Source organism: Pan paniscus, chromosome 6, assembly GCF_029289425.2.
Source record: "Pan paniscus chromosome 6, NHGRI_mPanPan1-v2.0_pri, whole genome shotgun sequence".
Lineage (NCBI taxonomy): Eukaryota > Metazoa > Chordata > Mammalia > Primates > Hominidae > Pan > Pan paniscus.
In genome coordinates, this window is record NC_073255.2 from 54000642 (window position 1) to 54016515 (window position 15874).

Here is a 15874-nt window from a genome sequence, read left to right on the forward strand (position 1 = left end):
AACCACCTCGGCATCAATAGCCACTGAAAGAGCCATAGAGCCTAATGATTGATTGTGGGTTCTAAAGTCCAACAGCCTGCGTTTTAATCTTGGCTCTTTTAATTAATAGTTTGTGACCTTGTTCAACGTTCTTATTGTCTATATGCCTTAGTTTCTTCACTTGTCAGTGGGTTTAATAATAATATCTATCTCATAGAGTTGCAGTGAGGATTCATTGAGTTAATACATGTACAACCTTGTCAATATCTGGTACACGCGGAGCATATAAAGCATGTGAACTGTTATCAGAGGTGCTCAGGGATGTGTCCTGGTTTCTGTGTGCCAGCCTGCTTGGTACCCGGCTGCAGCCAGAAAACTGAAGTAGAACTGAAGACAGCTGATAATCTCACCAACTTGGAGACAGGGCTAGACTGGGCATCCAGTCTGGGCATCCAAAACTTCTTGTTTTGTCATAGAGCAGAGCCTTCAATAATTGACTGAGAAAGATATTTGCATCTCAGTTTATAGAGGGACAGCCAGTTACAATATGATGATTGTAAACCTATGAATATGGCATGTGATGCAATCAAGAAAAGAATAAATGTAAACATCTCATCTAATTATTTCCTGGGAGGAAAATAACAAGAATATCAAGTTTGTTTATTCTGTTTTTCCTTCTAAGTTAATTTTGGTAATTGCATACTTTCATCCACATTTTGTTGTCTGCTGTACATTCTCTCCCACCAGGTGGAGATGGCCTCTTGGGTCCTGTCTATAACATAAGGGCATTGTTGCTTTGGGGATGTAGTCATGGCAATGCAGTCACAAAATGTTCCTTTGATATCCAAAAGCATCCCGTGACCCCAATGCTATCAAACCATCCTTCATGTAAAGGGCTATATACAGTATAGTTACTATCTTAACACTTTACCTGTAAAACTGTTGTTAATTTCAAAACTTCCATAAGATTGTAAACCAGGTGGGATTGGGAGAGTTCAGGGTGATATAAAATTACTCAATAAAATACGAGCTAATTGAATCCAACAGCATATTAAAAAGATAATCCACCATGAGCAAGTGGGTTTCATACCAGGGATGCAGGGATGGTTTAACATCCACAAGTCAATAAATGTGATACACCACGTACACAGAATTTTTTTAAAAAATCACACAATTATCTCAATAGATGCAGAGAAAGCATTTGACAAAATCAAGCATTCCTTTATGATTAAAACCCTCAGCAAAACTGGCATAGAAGGGACATACTTTAAGGTAATGTAAGCCATCTATGACAAACTCACAGCCAACCCTATACTGAATGGGGAAAAGTTGAAAGCATTCCCCTGAAAACAAGAAAAGGGTGCCCACTTTCACCATTTCTATTCAACATAGGACTGGAAGTCCTAGACAGAGCAACTGAACAAGAAAAGGAAATAAGGAATATCCAAATTGGTAAAAAGGATGTCAAACTGTCGCTGTTTGCTGGCTATATGATTTTATAGCTAGAAAACCCTAAAGACTCATCCAAAAAGTTCCTAGAACTGGTGAACGAATTCAGCAAAGTTTTAGGATACAAAATCAATGTACACAAATCAGTAGCTCTGCTATACACCAACAGTGACCAAGCTGAGAATCAAATCAATAACTCAACCCCCTTTACAATAGCTGCAAAAAATAAAATAATAAAATACTTAGGATTATACCTAAGCCAGGAGGAGAAAGACTTCTACAAGGAAAACTACAAAACACTGCTGAAAGAAATCATAGATGACACAAACAAATAGAAAGACATCCTATGCTCATAGGTGGGTAGAATCAATATTGAGAAAATGACCATATTGCCAAAAGCAATCTACAAATTCAATGCAATTCCCATCAAAATACCACCATCATTCTTCATAGAACTAAAAAAAATCCTAAAATTCATATGGAACCAAAAATGAGTCAGCATAGCCAAAGCAAGACCAGCCGAAAATAACAAATCTGGAGACATCTCATTACCTGACTTCAAACTATATCATAAGGCCATAGTCACCAAAATTGCATGGTACTGGTATGAAAATAGGCACATAGATCAATCAAACAGAGTAGAGAACCCAGAAATAAAGCCAAATACTTACAGCCAACTGATCTTCAACAAAGCAAATAAAAACATAAAGTAGAGAAGGATGCCCTATCCAACAAATGGTGAAGAGATAATTAGCAAGCCACATGTAGAAGAATAAAACTGGATTCTCATCTCTCACCTTATACAAAATTCAACTCATGAGGGATCAAAAACTTAAATCTAAGACCTGAAACCATAAAGATTCTAGAAGATAACATTAGAGAAACCCTTCTAGATATTGGCTTAGGTAAAGACTTCAAGACCAAGAACCTAAAGGCAAATGGAACAAAAACAAAAATGAATGGATGGGACTTAATTAAACTAAAAAGCTTCCGCACAGTAAAAGAAATAATCAGCAGAATAAACACAGAACCCACAGAGTGACGGAAAATCTTCACAATCTATACATCCAACAAAAGAGTAATATCCAGAATCTACAAACCACTCAAACAAATCAGCAAGAAAAAAAAAAATCCCACCAAAATGGGCTGAGGGCATGAATAGACAATTCTCCAAAGAAGATATACAAATGACTCAATAAGCATGTGGAAAAATGTTCAACATCACTACTTATCAGGGAAATGCAAATCAAAACCACAATGCCCTACCACCTCACTCCTGCAAGACTGACCATAATCAAAAAATCAAAAATGTAAACTAGTACAACCACTATGGAAAACACTGTGGAGATTCCTTAAAGAACCAAAAGTAGATTTACCACTTGATCCTGCAATCCCACTACTAGGTATCTACGCAGAGGAAAAGAAGTCATTTCATAAAAAACATACTTGCACACACATATTTATAGCAGCACAATTACAATTGCAAAAATATGGAACCTGCTCAAACACCCATCAATCAACAAGTGGATAAAGAAAATGTGATATATAATGTGTGTGTGTATATATATATACATACCATATATATATATACATATCATATATATATATACACACATATATATACTACTCAGCCATAAAAAAGAGAAATAATGGCATTTGCAGCAACCTGGATGTGGATGGAATTGGAGACTATTATTGTAAGTGAAGCAACTCAGGATTGGAAAACCAAACACCACATGTTCTTACTCATAATTGGGAGTTATGTTATGAGGACACGAAAAGCATAAGAATTATACAATGGACTTTGGGGACTGAGGGGAAAGTGTGGGAGGAGAGTGAGGCATGAAAGACTACACATTACCTACAGTGTGCACTGCTTGGGTCATGGGTGCATGAAAATCTCAGAAATCACCAATAAAAAACTTATTCACGTAACCAAATACCACCTGTTCCACATAAACCTATTAAAATAAAAAATGAATTTAAAAAAACAGATTATAACACAGAAGTAGTACCCAGTTGACCTGACATTTTTTCTTCAAAGTCAAGATGTTCATAACAAATATTTAAAAAAAAAACAGAGAGAGACTTTTGTGCTCCTACCTAAAAACAATTGCTGAATTGTGTAGAGAGGACAGAGAGTGGAGTATAAGATATGTCATGTTCCTGAACTATGCATCAAGCTCCAACTGTGTTTCCAGGATGGACCACTGAGCAGAATCACTTGCAGGGCCATTCCTTCTATTTTCTCACATTCTCCTCCTTTGACAATCCTACTGAGAACAAAAGCCCAAACAAACAACTGCATTAGCATTTTTCTGCTCAACAGTTTCTAAACTCTAATATTATTGAATCCCATTTCTTCTTCTTTTTTTTTTTAATTATACTTTAAGTTTTAGGGTACATGTGCACATTTCTTGATAATTGTTCCCATCATTAATTCGCTTCTATGGTTATCATTTTCCAGAATTAAAGATAACATTATTATGTAAATTTCAGACCCAATTACAATGAGAGCTCTTTTGGACACAGTGCTTGAGGCATCTTATCGGAAGACTAAGGTTCTTGATGAATGGACATATAGCGGGGTTCAGCATCCACATCCTGCCAGGGAGGATGAGAAGACTGTTTAATGAAGAGATTATAAATCACAAGAAAAGTGAAGTTAAAAGAATGAGACATTGCATAAACATCCTATGAATCAGCATATAAAATAATGCCAAGGTATTTACATTCATTAGCAACAGTGAGATAATGCTATTGTTCTTTCTGACTTAAGTGTTTAATCGTTTATGAGAAGACTTTTATAACAATTTTTTAAATTCTATTATTATTATACTTTAAGTTTTAGGCTACATGTGCACAATGTGCAGGTTTGTTACATATGTATTAGAACAATTTTGTCTATGTTTATGATGTTCTGTATGAGGTGGAAAGGAAGGTACACATGAATAACTTCTAAAAACGATGGACACTTGTTATAGAGTTTATGTCCATGAGGGGATTTTGGAAAACCCCTTTCTTGCCTCAAGGAAAAACACTGTTTAATTCATCTCGGACAGATCAAGTTTACCAGGCAAGAGTGCTTAAACAGAGGCAGGAGGCTGTAGGAGGAGGGGCAGCCCTTTTCAGCCGTCCAGCAAGCTTGTCTGTTCGGAAATGTTTCTTTTCCCAAACTGTAATCTTCATGCTATTGTCTATCATCTTTATCCCCTGATTTCAGGCCAGTGTTGAACAACTCACTCACCCTCTTCTGAAGCCTCTCAGTACCTGAGCAAGAGTCAGTCTTCACCAAGACTCAAGAAGAAACTCCTCCATGTGGTCCAAATCCGGGGGCAAAAAAAAAAAAAAAAAAAAATCACCACTGCAAACTATGGCCTTGGATAGCCTTCAAGAACTTCCCAGACACCGTGTGTCCACAGTTGCCTTGTCTCCCATCCTTGTTATTTAAAGGAGTCAGGAGCCTGTACTCTCAGGGCTGCCATCTCCCTGAACTCTGTTAAACTCTGCTGAGATCCTTGCAGACAGTAGTCAACTTGCCTTTAATTTAGCACTCAAGATTAAGGTTTGTAAACTTTTCTTAGCAAAATGCTTACTCTTTGGATGAACTTTGTCTTCTAAGAAGAAAATGCACATCTAGTAGGTTAGGGACACCAAGAATTTAGCCTAGGGATCTATGTGGAATTTTAATAACTCTACATTATGATACATTCTAACGAAATTTGCTTCCATTTTTTATAACTGCTGTCTAAACCAAATATTAATTGGAACTTACGATATTCCTATAAACCATTTTTCTTTCAAGTTTGTATGCATTGACTATAATAGTTCTAGAAACAGGCATTTATAAAAAGTGGCTCTGTCATCAAAAGGGTTGCAAAAGTTTGCATGATATCAGTTTGTTAGGAAAGTCACAATGCCTATTAGTATATTAAAGACATTAATACATTTTGCAGAAGAAAAACACGTTTAACTCATTGAAACCAACATTGTTAAAATTTTTGTGATGGATTACCCAGTAATCCATTAACTATTAGGCCAAGAATTGTATTCTGAGACCTATTTAGGAAGCAAATTTCCAGATCACTTCTTGAGCTTACTATTTTGACTTCTCTCATTCCAAGGCAAACTCTGATTCCTAAACAGGTTAAGACTTTTCTACATCCACTTGCCTATATCCTTCACCTCTATATTTCTTCTTATCTATCTGTCTACTCTCTGAGGTTAACCTAAACATATGTATTTCTCATAATGCCATCACATCTGCGGCATGTTTAGGACTTCCTCATCGATGTCTAACTTGGGTACCATCCTAGCATGGCACCCTCTCGACAGTGAAGATACCCTATGCCTGTGATGCTCAGTATTCCTAGTCCTGAACACAGAGCTTCTGTTATGTTTTCTTTTGTTAATTCTGATTAGCACCCTCTCTCTATTTCAGAGTAATGAGAGGTTCAGAGCTTCTTATTTTGGTAGTTAAATGACCTTATATCCAGATTCCCTCTACAAAGTTAAGAGAATAAATGAATGAGACTCATTTCTTAACACTTTCTTTCCTTCAGATTACATAAATCTAGTTTTGTACTGTGGTATAGCCACTTCCTTTCTACCTTCCCAACCAGAGTAAATTTATGTCTAACTTTGTCTTCAAGTCTTTTGGATGTTATAAATGATAATAAGTAGTTCATTTTGGCCAGGCACGGTGGCTCACGCCTGCAATCCCAGCACTTTGGGAGGCCGAGGTGGGCAGATCAAGAGGTCAGGAGATCGAAACCATCCTGGCTAGCACGGTGAAACCCCATCTCTACTAAAAATACAAAAAATTAGCTGGACGTGGTGGGGGGCACCTGTAGTCCTAGCTACTCGGGAGGCTGAGGCAGGAGAATGATGTGAACATGGGAGGCAGAGCTTGCAGTGAGCTGAGATCATGCCACTGCACTCCAGCCTGGGTGACAGAGTGAGACTCCATCTCAAAAAAAAAAAAAAAGTAGTTTATTTCAATCTTAAAGTATTAATAAAATACAGATGATTTGTCATGGCAATAGAAAAATAAATACCTTTTTTTCCTTTCCAAATGTTTATGTAGTTCCATCTGGTCCACATGGTTTCAAAAGCACGTCTTAACAAATACGCATCACCTTTATAGAAAGAGCTTACCAAAAGTTAGGCAAAAAGTAAACAAACACACAGCAAAGCAACAGAACTTTCCAATGACTTCGAAAGAAGGAAAGAAAGCAAATAACGACAACTTTGGTGATTTATCATCTTGTTTATGGAATATCCAGGCAGTTTTTAAGGGGAATATTCCACTCCGTTTATGATTGTATAAATTATGGTTGAAGGCAGTTTTTGTTTCTCTCAGTTGCTGCAGCTGTGTGGGACTATGTTGAGAGAAATTTGATATAGTATTGACATTATTTTATGAAAGCTGTGTCAGGTTTTATTTGTGCAAATCATAGCTGAGAGACCCAAGTGACTATCACTTATTACTGAGAACAGCAAAGGAGATAAACAGATGGAGACGAAATAGACTAAACTTGGGCCACAAACTAAAGGAGAAAGAAAAAAAGTTATGCTTATTTATGTCATGTAAAAATAATGCTTAGTGAGTAGTTCATTCTCTAATCGCCCTTATCAAATGTGGCAGAAGACTAGTTAGTAAGAATTAATAAGCTCCTCAAACTAGACTTTATGGAAACATTTGCAGAACAATCTTTAGTGTGTCTGATTTCTTTTTAGTTTTATATTTTTAAAAGCAGGTTGCTTTTCTTTTTGTTTTAAACTGATGTAGCTACTATAGGACTTACTCGTATACTCTAGAAGGGGCAAATCAGAATATTTTAGAAATACAATAATTAGCAATTCTGGGCATAGTTGGTTTATTCCAAAAGTACAGATACTCACATCACATCTTCAATAAAAATGTTTAAAGGTGCCCTATTACTAACGGTGCAAAGCCTCTCTCTTTCCAAAGTATTCAAGGCGATTTGAAGTCTGACCTCAAACCTGATCCCATGCTATTTCTTCAACTAAATCACAGCTCTTTCCCCTCACTCCATTCTTTCTAAGACATCCCCACTTCCAGTCTCACCTGACTAATTTCCATTACTAAGAGAAACTTGCCCTTCTCAGGGTGGATGTCTTGTGTAATTATGGCTGAGGACAGAGTGCCTCTTTGTCTGCCGTGTACTTCCTTGCAAAATCTTACCTAACCTTCTCATGGGGCTAGAAAAACTTTTCGAAATTCTCTCCCTGTCGCTGTTGTTATCATCATCTTCATAATCAGTCACTATCATCATCATCAACCACAAAAACAGGATTAAAAGAGGTTTCATTTTCATCATACTCATATTTCTACTTCAAACCATGAAGTTTTCCTGAGTATTGACATTTAAGAAGTTTACATAATCCCTTTAAGAAAAATAACAAAAAAATTACACATAAAATAATCTTAGGTATAAAAAACAAATATAAATTCAGAATGAGAAAAAATACCATAATAAACTAAAACTTTTTTAACCTGACAAAAACTAAAAACACTACAAAATCTGAAAATATTTTATAGTATTTGAAACCTTGTTTTAGTATTCTTCTTTTGGGTTGCGTACACTTTGATAGTTTTTTCATATGCAATTATTTTGGAATATAGTTCTTTGTAGGGTAGACTTTAAAAAAATCAGTCTTCCTGTAGAATAGTTGTTCAAAAATATTATTTTTTATTGATAACTTGAATTTTTTTCCAGCCACACAATTTTTTATTGGTAGTTATATAAATTTCAAAGGCCGTGTTAATTTGGGAAAAACCCCAACCAAATCCTGCTTTCAAATCTTGTTTTCTTTCCTTTATCCTATATGTGCAGTGCCCTACCCTCACCTGATTCAAAACCAGGTGAATCCACAGAGGGATAGGTGAGTATTCTTGGACCTTATCCCTCTGGAACCCAGCTAGCAAAGACCTAAATATTCAGTATGTAACAGCAAAGCACAAAAACAATAAAACCAGAATACATGCATCCTATTTAAATGTTTCATAGCGGCTCCCCAAATATCCAAACCTACTGCTACACCAGGAATGTATATATGTGTATATATGTACACACAGGTACATACATATTTATATATACACACATATACATATATACACAAATATGTATGTAAATATGTATGTATATATGTATATGCATGTACATATATACATACATATACATATATACATCCTGGTGTTGCAGTAGGTTTGTATATACACATATATACATATATGTGTGTATATGTATACATATATGTATACACACATACATGTATACATGTATATACATACTCATCTGTGTTTATGTATGCATATACACAATATGTGTATATGTGTGTTGTGTGTTTATGTGTATATATATATACTAGTGAACAATTACTGTGGTGCCTCCCAGAGCCTTGAAAGGTTGAAAGGTGCAGGCAAAAGCAGAAGCTCTGAAGCCTAGGCCTCATTGGCAGGGCAGTCTGTCCAGCAATGGAAGGTTTAAACTCCTTACCTACACAGGAACCTGATAGACAGAATGCCTCCTCCCCTGGGCTCCACTGCCCAGAGTCCAGAGCCTTCCTGGACCCTCACTTCTCAGGTGGAAGAAGGCAAGTGATTCAGGTCTGCAGCCATTCTTGGCAATCTCTCCTTCCCACTCTGGTCCCTGTGCAATAAGTGAGTCTCCTTCATTGGTCTGGCCAGCCCTGCTTCCCCGCTAGCAATGTCAGTAAAAGAAAGTAGATACTCAGCCATTCCCTGCCCAATAAGAAAGAAAATATATACCTCGGGGCTCCAGAGTAAACACCATCTAGACTGCCTTATAAAGCCATCTTTATTTTATATTTGCCTATTGATAATTGTGTATGTGTGACTTCCTTTTAACACAGGTCCTTAAAAGAAAAGAAAAAGTGGCAGGTGGTGTAATTTCATTATTAAATGTAATCTGAACCTTCAACAATTTGAGCAGGTTCAACTCTCAGGTGTATGGGACGTGCCAATTTATGTAGAGTCACAGCACTGAGACAGGGGATTTTATCAATCTTTTATTTACCAGCTAGTAACGATTCAGTAACTGGATAGACTATTAGAGAATAACGGTGTATCGAGATTACTAATTAAAATACTGTCTTATTCTACATTGTATTTCCTGCTTCATTAAAGCAGAAGCACTTTTAAACCTGTGAGACATACTTGGGTTTTCTGAATAACAATAACTTAATACTATGATTTTATTGTTCTAATTGCTCCAGAATTTCAAATTTATTTGTATAAAAATTTTCTACTTTGTAAAATCACAACAATTTCATTCAAAATTGGCAAGCTGCAAAATTCACCCCTGAGGGGAGAATGTATTAGCTAGTAAAGAAAACTTGTCAATGTCAGTGTTTGAAGCTCCTTAAAAAGAAAAATTGAAGCAAAGTCCAATCTTTGTCATATCCTTTGCAATGATAAAGCAATTTAAAATGTAATGTGCATAAGCCATTATAAAATATTTGATAAAATAAATAGCTCTATTTTTAATAACTCTTGTGATTAATATCGGGGCATAGCACATCCTCAGAAACTTGGAGACATATTTTAAATTTGGTTTGACATTTAAATTGCACACCATTATTTTTACATATAGACAATAAGAAAAACCATATTACTTTGTCAAATGACCTACTTAAATTATGATTTAATTACTAATTATTTAAATTACAATTAGTGTCATTTACGGATTTTAAGGTAACAATTACAGGATAAGAAATTAAGTTTACTGAGTATTACTCTTTTCAAAGAAGTGGCTCATTTCAACACAGTGAGGAAGTCAGCTATGAAAACAAGAAAAGCCAGCTAACACTCCATCATTTAACAACAATGGCTGGTATAAACAAATATGTAACATGCAGATTTGTGCTAGGAAAAATAAGGACAAAAAAAGAAATAAAGGAGGGAAGCTGATTACCCCAAAGACAAGTATTTGATGACAGATCCAGGTTTCAATTTTTAATAATTCAATTTTGCATGCTTTTTACTAGAATATAATATATGGAACAAATATGTTATTGCTATAATTTCTAATATGAGAGGGCATTGGTGAGACTAAGGAAGTTCCTGCTATTGAAGGACTACCTTCTAGTCAATGAAATAAATCACTACATTATGAAACAAAATGCTATAATTTTCTAGGAAAATGCAACAAGTTGAATGACACAGTGGCACAGAGCAGAGTGGTCAGTGGCACTTAAAGAAATCAAGGAAGGCCTCATAGAGGTGGGGATTTGTTAACCGGGCCTTGAAACTTTGGAATTGGGAGAAGACAAAAAGCCAGCACAGGAGGCCTGGGAGATGGGGTAAGAGTCAAAACAGGACAGATGCATTAGCCCAGTGCTGCATTCTTTTCTAGAATAAAAGAAAGAAGGAAAAGTGAATTTGCTGAAGTCCCATGAGAACTGGGTTGAAGGGGCTGAGAAAAGTCAGTGGATGTAGCAAAGACAGATGAAAGAACGAGAGACTGGATAGATGGCATTTTAAAGAGAACCTCATTTTAATCCCATCTAAAATGGCATTTGTTTCCTATTTATTCTTAGCTAAAAACCAAGTGTTCAATATTGGGATGTTCAACTACTACGATACTCAATGCTGGGCTCACAGGGAATTGTTCTTTCTTCTGTCTTTTGCAGGAATTTATTATTAGCATTATTATTTCCCCCTAAAAATGTTATTCCCATGCAAGTGAGTTTAAGGCATTATCCTTTTAAATTGATGATCTGTTTTTGTTTGTTTGTTCTTTATCCACTATTTAGGAGGAGTCTGGGTGAGCTCACAATCTACTGTACACAGGCAAGGGGATGGGCTCTTCAGCTTTGATCAGGACAGCAGCCTGGAGGACTGAGGGGACCCAGAACCTTCCCATCAAGCTATAGCAAAGGACAGCCTATGTTCTATGGAACCTGAAACACGTCCTGAGAGTTTGATGCCTGCTTCATATTTGTGGTTACACAGTTGAAATTTCATCCTATAGTTTATCTATTGTTTATATATATATAATCAGATCTAATATGAAGTGTTTGATGTTGTACCTGCTAACATTTCTGATGTTCTGCAGTTTTTTACTGCTTGTAATTCCATCTACCTAAGGAAGAATTCCCCTTAATCCTACTATCTGATTCACTCAGCATGAAGAATCTAGTTTATTACTGCATAACTTAAAGTACTATTAAGTGGTAAGTAATTTCACCTCTTGAAAAACAGTGGGTTAGGCACACATAAACAGTTGCACACACACACACACACACCCCTTGTAAACACAAATCACACCATCTACTTTATCCTTCCAGGCTCTGTGATTTCATCTTCATTTCACCCAGGAATTCAGGAAATTTACCTAGGTTCAGCAGCAGACTCATTACTTTTCTCGAAATCTGAGTAGCTGAACCAGTGCTGAAGGAGGATTATCTACAGACGTAATACGCTGGGGTGGGTACATGGCCCAAACTCCTGGGAGAGCACTGCTTACTTCTATCTTTGCTGAGTGAGTTCCACTTTTTGGTTAAGGGTACCACTGAGTCTTGGTTGATAAAAATTTCTCCAGTTGTTTGTCAGCTGTGCCACTAAAACTTTGCTCTTCTTTTTTATAGTAGTGCATATTTCTACAGTTGAAAAGATGTGGGGATGAATCATGTTCATAACTTTATGTCCATTACCTTGAATTTCTTGACCAATGCAAACATGTAGCAATCAATTAAAAGATTTTTGTTATTGAAATAGGAACTTTAGTCCCCTTTTCCTACTTGATAAGCACCGAATATTTGCTTATCTGCTGTCTCCTTTAGGTGTGGTATATTATTACTACAGCACATTAATATTCTGGCAGGATGGCACTCTGAAACAAAATAGACAGTTAGGGATATTTCCATTGGTGGATTCTGCTCCCAGTGGTACCATGGAGTCAGTCCCTCTTAACCTTGAAGCAGGAACGCATGTGATTTTCTACTTCTATACTCAACAATGACATCACATTTCTCCAAATCAAACTCTAGTCAACCCCAGGATTTGTTCAAAAAGTTTATGAGTACTTCTTTTCAAAGTAAATTGATATATTTTAGAAAATCAAACACATTTTTATTCCTTCACCTGTGCTTTTTTATAACTAAATTGCCCTCAGCCTTCTCTGAGAACACAAAAATCTAGTGAGAGAGAAACATACAGCAAGTAGCAAGACTGATAGAGGCTGTAGTTTCAGAATATTCGGGGAAAAGTAGGGGAGAATGATGTCTTTCCAAATATGACGAGGTAACTTTTTAAACTATCAGCAAAAAGTGCCTTTGTACTGTTTTTTGATTGTTATCATTTATAGAGGCTTACTTTTCTCTATTATTTGGTAACTGTGGACACTATTAACTTAGCAATCTTAAAATAACACACTATAAGGTGACAGGTATAAACTGAGAGAACAAAGTAAAATTTTCTATTTAGAGAAGGATTCTTAAAAATACTTTCAGTGTGGTGGCTATTCTTATGCATTTATCATAGACTTTCAAGAGCCATCAGGATGGCAAAGACCAAACCACCTTCCAGGGAATGTCTGGAGGAGTTCATATCTAAGCTGGCCAGAGGGTCATGGAATCTCTATGGCCTAAGAGCAACAGCTTGCTTACCTGTAGCAAACAGAGCAAGTGGCTTCCTTCCTTTCTCCTTCCCTCCTTCTCTTCTTTCCTTCCTTCTCCCTTGTGTTTTTTTCTGTTGGCTTCTTCAGTTAAATTCTATCTTCAAATCCTAGGAATACACTTGACTGATATACATAACCACACAGCTTTCATTAAATCTTAAAGGAAGGGCCAGGCGCAGTGGCTCACACCTGTAATCCCAGCACTTTGGGAGGCCCAGGTGGGTGGATCACGATGTCAAGAGATGGAGACCATCCTGGCCAACATGGTGAAACCCCGTCTCTACTAAAAATACAAAAATTAGCTGGGCATGGTGGCATGTGCCTGTAGTCCCAGCTACTTGGGAGGCTGAGGCAGGATAATCACTTGAATCCGGCAGGTGGAGGTTGCAATGAGCCGAGATTGCACCACTGCACTCCAGCCTGGGCAACAGAGTGAGAGTCCATCTCAAAAAAAAAAAAATTCATAAAGGAGGGAAGAATGATGGATACACTCCTTCCATGAGAAATAATGTAAAAGAAAGGAGCCCACAGTAACTTTTATTTACTAACATCTAAGAAAGAATCAATATATGTAGACAGGGACCACCACCATCATACACTTCGGGTAAATCTTCCAAGCATGCTGTTCATCCTAACCCCTGTTGTTTCTGCATGGTACTTAGCAGTCATGCAAAGGGCTTCAAGTTCAAAGGTAAGTTTGACAAGAAGAAGAACCTCCACACCTTCATGGGAAGAGTGGGACATGGCCACACTAAAAGACAAGAGGGAGGCTAAACTGTTGAGGTCTCCATCCGGATATTAACATTGGAGATAATATGAGCATTTGTGTGACTGAGAATGTCCAAGAGAAAGACCAGAAGGAAATTCTCACCCTTTACTTTGTATGGGTGAGAAACCTGAGGATCTAGGAGGAGAAATCATGTTCCATAGCACACTGATGAGAGCAGGCTTCACGGAACTTGAGTGTCGGTCTGATACCCCATTTCATAGCACTTTTTTTTTTTTTTCTTAAGATGGAGTATCACTCTGTTGCACAGGCTGGAGTACAGTGGCGTGATCCTGGCTCACTGCAACCTCTGCCTCCCTGGTTGAAGCAATTCTCCAGTCTCAGCCTCCCTAATAACTGGGATTACAGGTGTGCACCATCACGCCCAGCTAATTTTTATATTTTTAGTAGAGATGGGGTTTCACCATGTTGACCAGGCTGGTCTCAAACTCCTGACCTCAGATGATCCACCTGCCTCAGACTCCCAAAGTGCTGGGATTACAGGCGTAAGCCACTGTGCCCGGCCTGCACAGCATTTTTTTACTACAACAAATGGTGGAAGACAATCAGTTGAGCTATCCATGTGTGGTTTCCCCATACTTTCCATTCCTCTTTCCCGTCAGGCAGTCATTCATATTGTGTTCCTCTGTCTTAGGGAAAGTAAGATTCCATGGCATGAAGGACATCAAACAATTCCTCACCCTTTGTTTTTATAGAAGCCAAACATAATGAGGACATTGCATTAGGTTTGTCCAGAGGAAAGAAAAGAGGGCAAAGGACTTTGGAGGACTGTAGGTAACAGCTGAAAACAAAATTGGATGGTGATAGGTGACCTAAATTAAAATGATCAAAGGAAAGGAGACATGAGCCCCCAGTTACTTCTCTGAACTTCTTGGACCCTTCCTGCTTATGTGAGAAAATCCAAGAACTGACCTAATCACATATTGATAATGACTATTTCAAAAAACACTGTAGGCTTTAGCCAATCATCTGCCAGCTTATCTCTGTTAACAAATGGTATTTCTATGTGAGCAGTCTGAGACTGCCTTGCTGTACCTTCTCATTTTGTCTTTTAAAACATGCTTGTAACTGTCCTAACTCAGAGCACCTCTCAAGCTTAGTTTAGTAGATTGTTTCCTGGGTTGCAATCCTCAAATTTCGTCCAAATAAACTCTTTGTTTATATGCATTCCCCTTTGTTCTTCCTTTTAGATTGACATTCTGGCATACTCAGTAGGAGTCAGCATAGGATTTTTCTTTGAAAGTAATGCTTAAAGCTAGCATGGACCCATTGTGTTCTCCATCTTCAGAAGTCCCACTGGGCACTGTGGGTGAGTGCTCCTGATTTCAGACCTCCCTTCCTTTGCTTGAGGTCTAGATTTTACTTGGGTAGTTTCTCTTTCGACCCTTTCAGAATGAGGGTCTCTGTCTCTGACTTCCCTACTTATGTTAGGAGATAAGGCTATTTTCCCACCAACATTTATGTTTTGAGTCAGAAGTTTGCTTTCATCCCCAGCTGAGATCTCGTTGTGTTGTGGCATTTCATTTTGGAAACCTGACTTGTTTCACTCATGATGAACCTCTCTTGGATTTTCTTTCCCTAATTTATGAGAATGGATTATTCACTCCAAAGATAAAAGGTACTTGCTTCCTCTGGCTAATTAGGGCACTCTCCATAATTAAAGACTTGATAGCTATGTCAGGACTTTTGTCCATGACGTGCAGCAGCCTTACAGTGCTTCCACTCTCAGAGGAACTTCTGTAATTTCTCCCACTCTGCCAGCCAGTGCACATAAAGACTGGACACTCAGCACTTGTGAGCCCTCTATGACCTTCTGGACACTTGTGAGCCTCTGTGACCCTCTGGGGACACAAGAGTTTCTGAGACATGTCCAAGAGTGGATCTGAATCAGTGGCGACACACTGAGGAGCCACACTTATAAGCGGCACATTTCCTAGAGCTTGATTGTGAGTGATTTAGGCCTCTAAATTATGGGTAACAATCATCCAAGTCC

General features: G+C 37.6%; 1 long non-coding RNA gene across 2 annotated transcripts in view; it reads left to right on the plus strand.

The window, feature by feature from the left end:
• LOC103784782 (uncharacterized) overlaps positions 1–15048 on the plus strand; it is a 35197-nt gene extending 20149 nt beyond the window's left edge. The window contains exons 1-2 of one of the 2 annotated variants that reach the window (XR_008626244.1): positions 4297–4993; positions 11230–15048. This is a non-coding gene — a long non-coding RNA (uncharacterized LOC103784782). Of the gene's footprint in view, positions 1–4296; positions 4994–11229 lie in introns of those variants that run through there. The other variant, XR_008626243.1, reaches the window with a different exon arrangement.
• Positions 15049–15874: the final 826 nt, after the last annotated feature.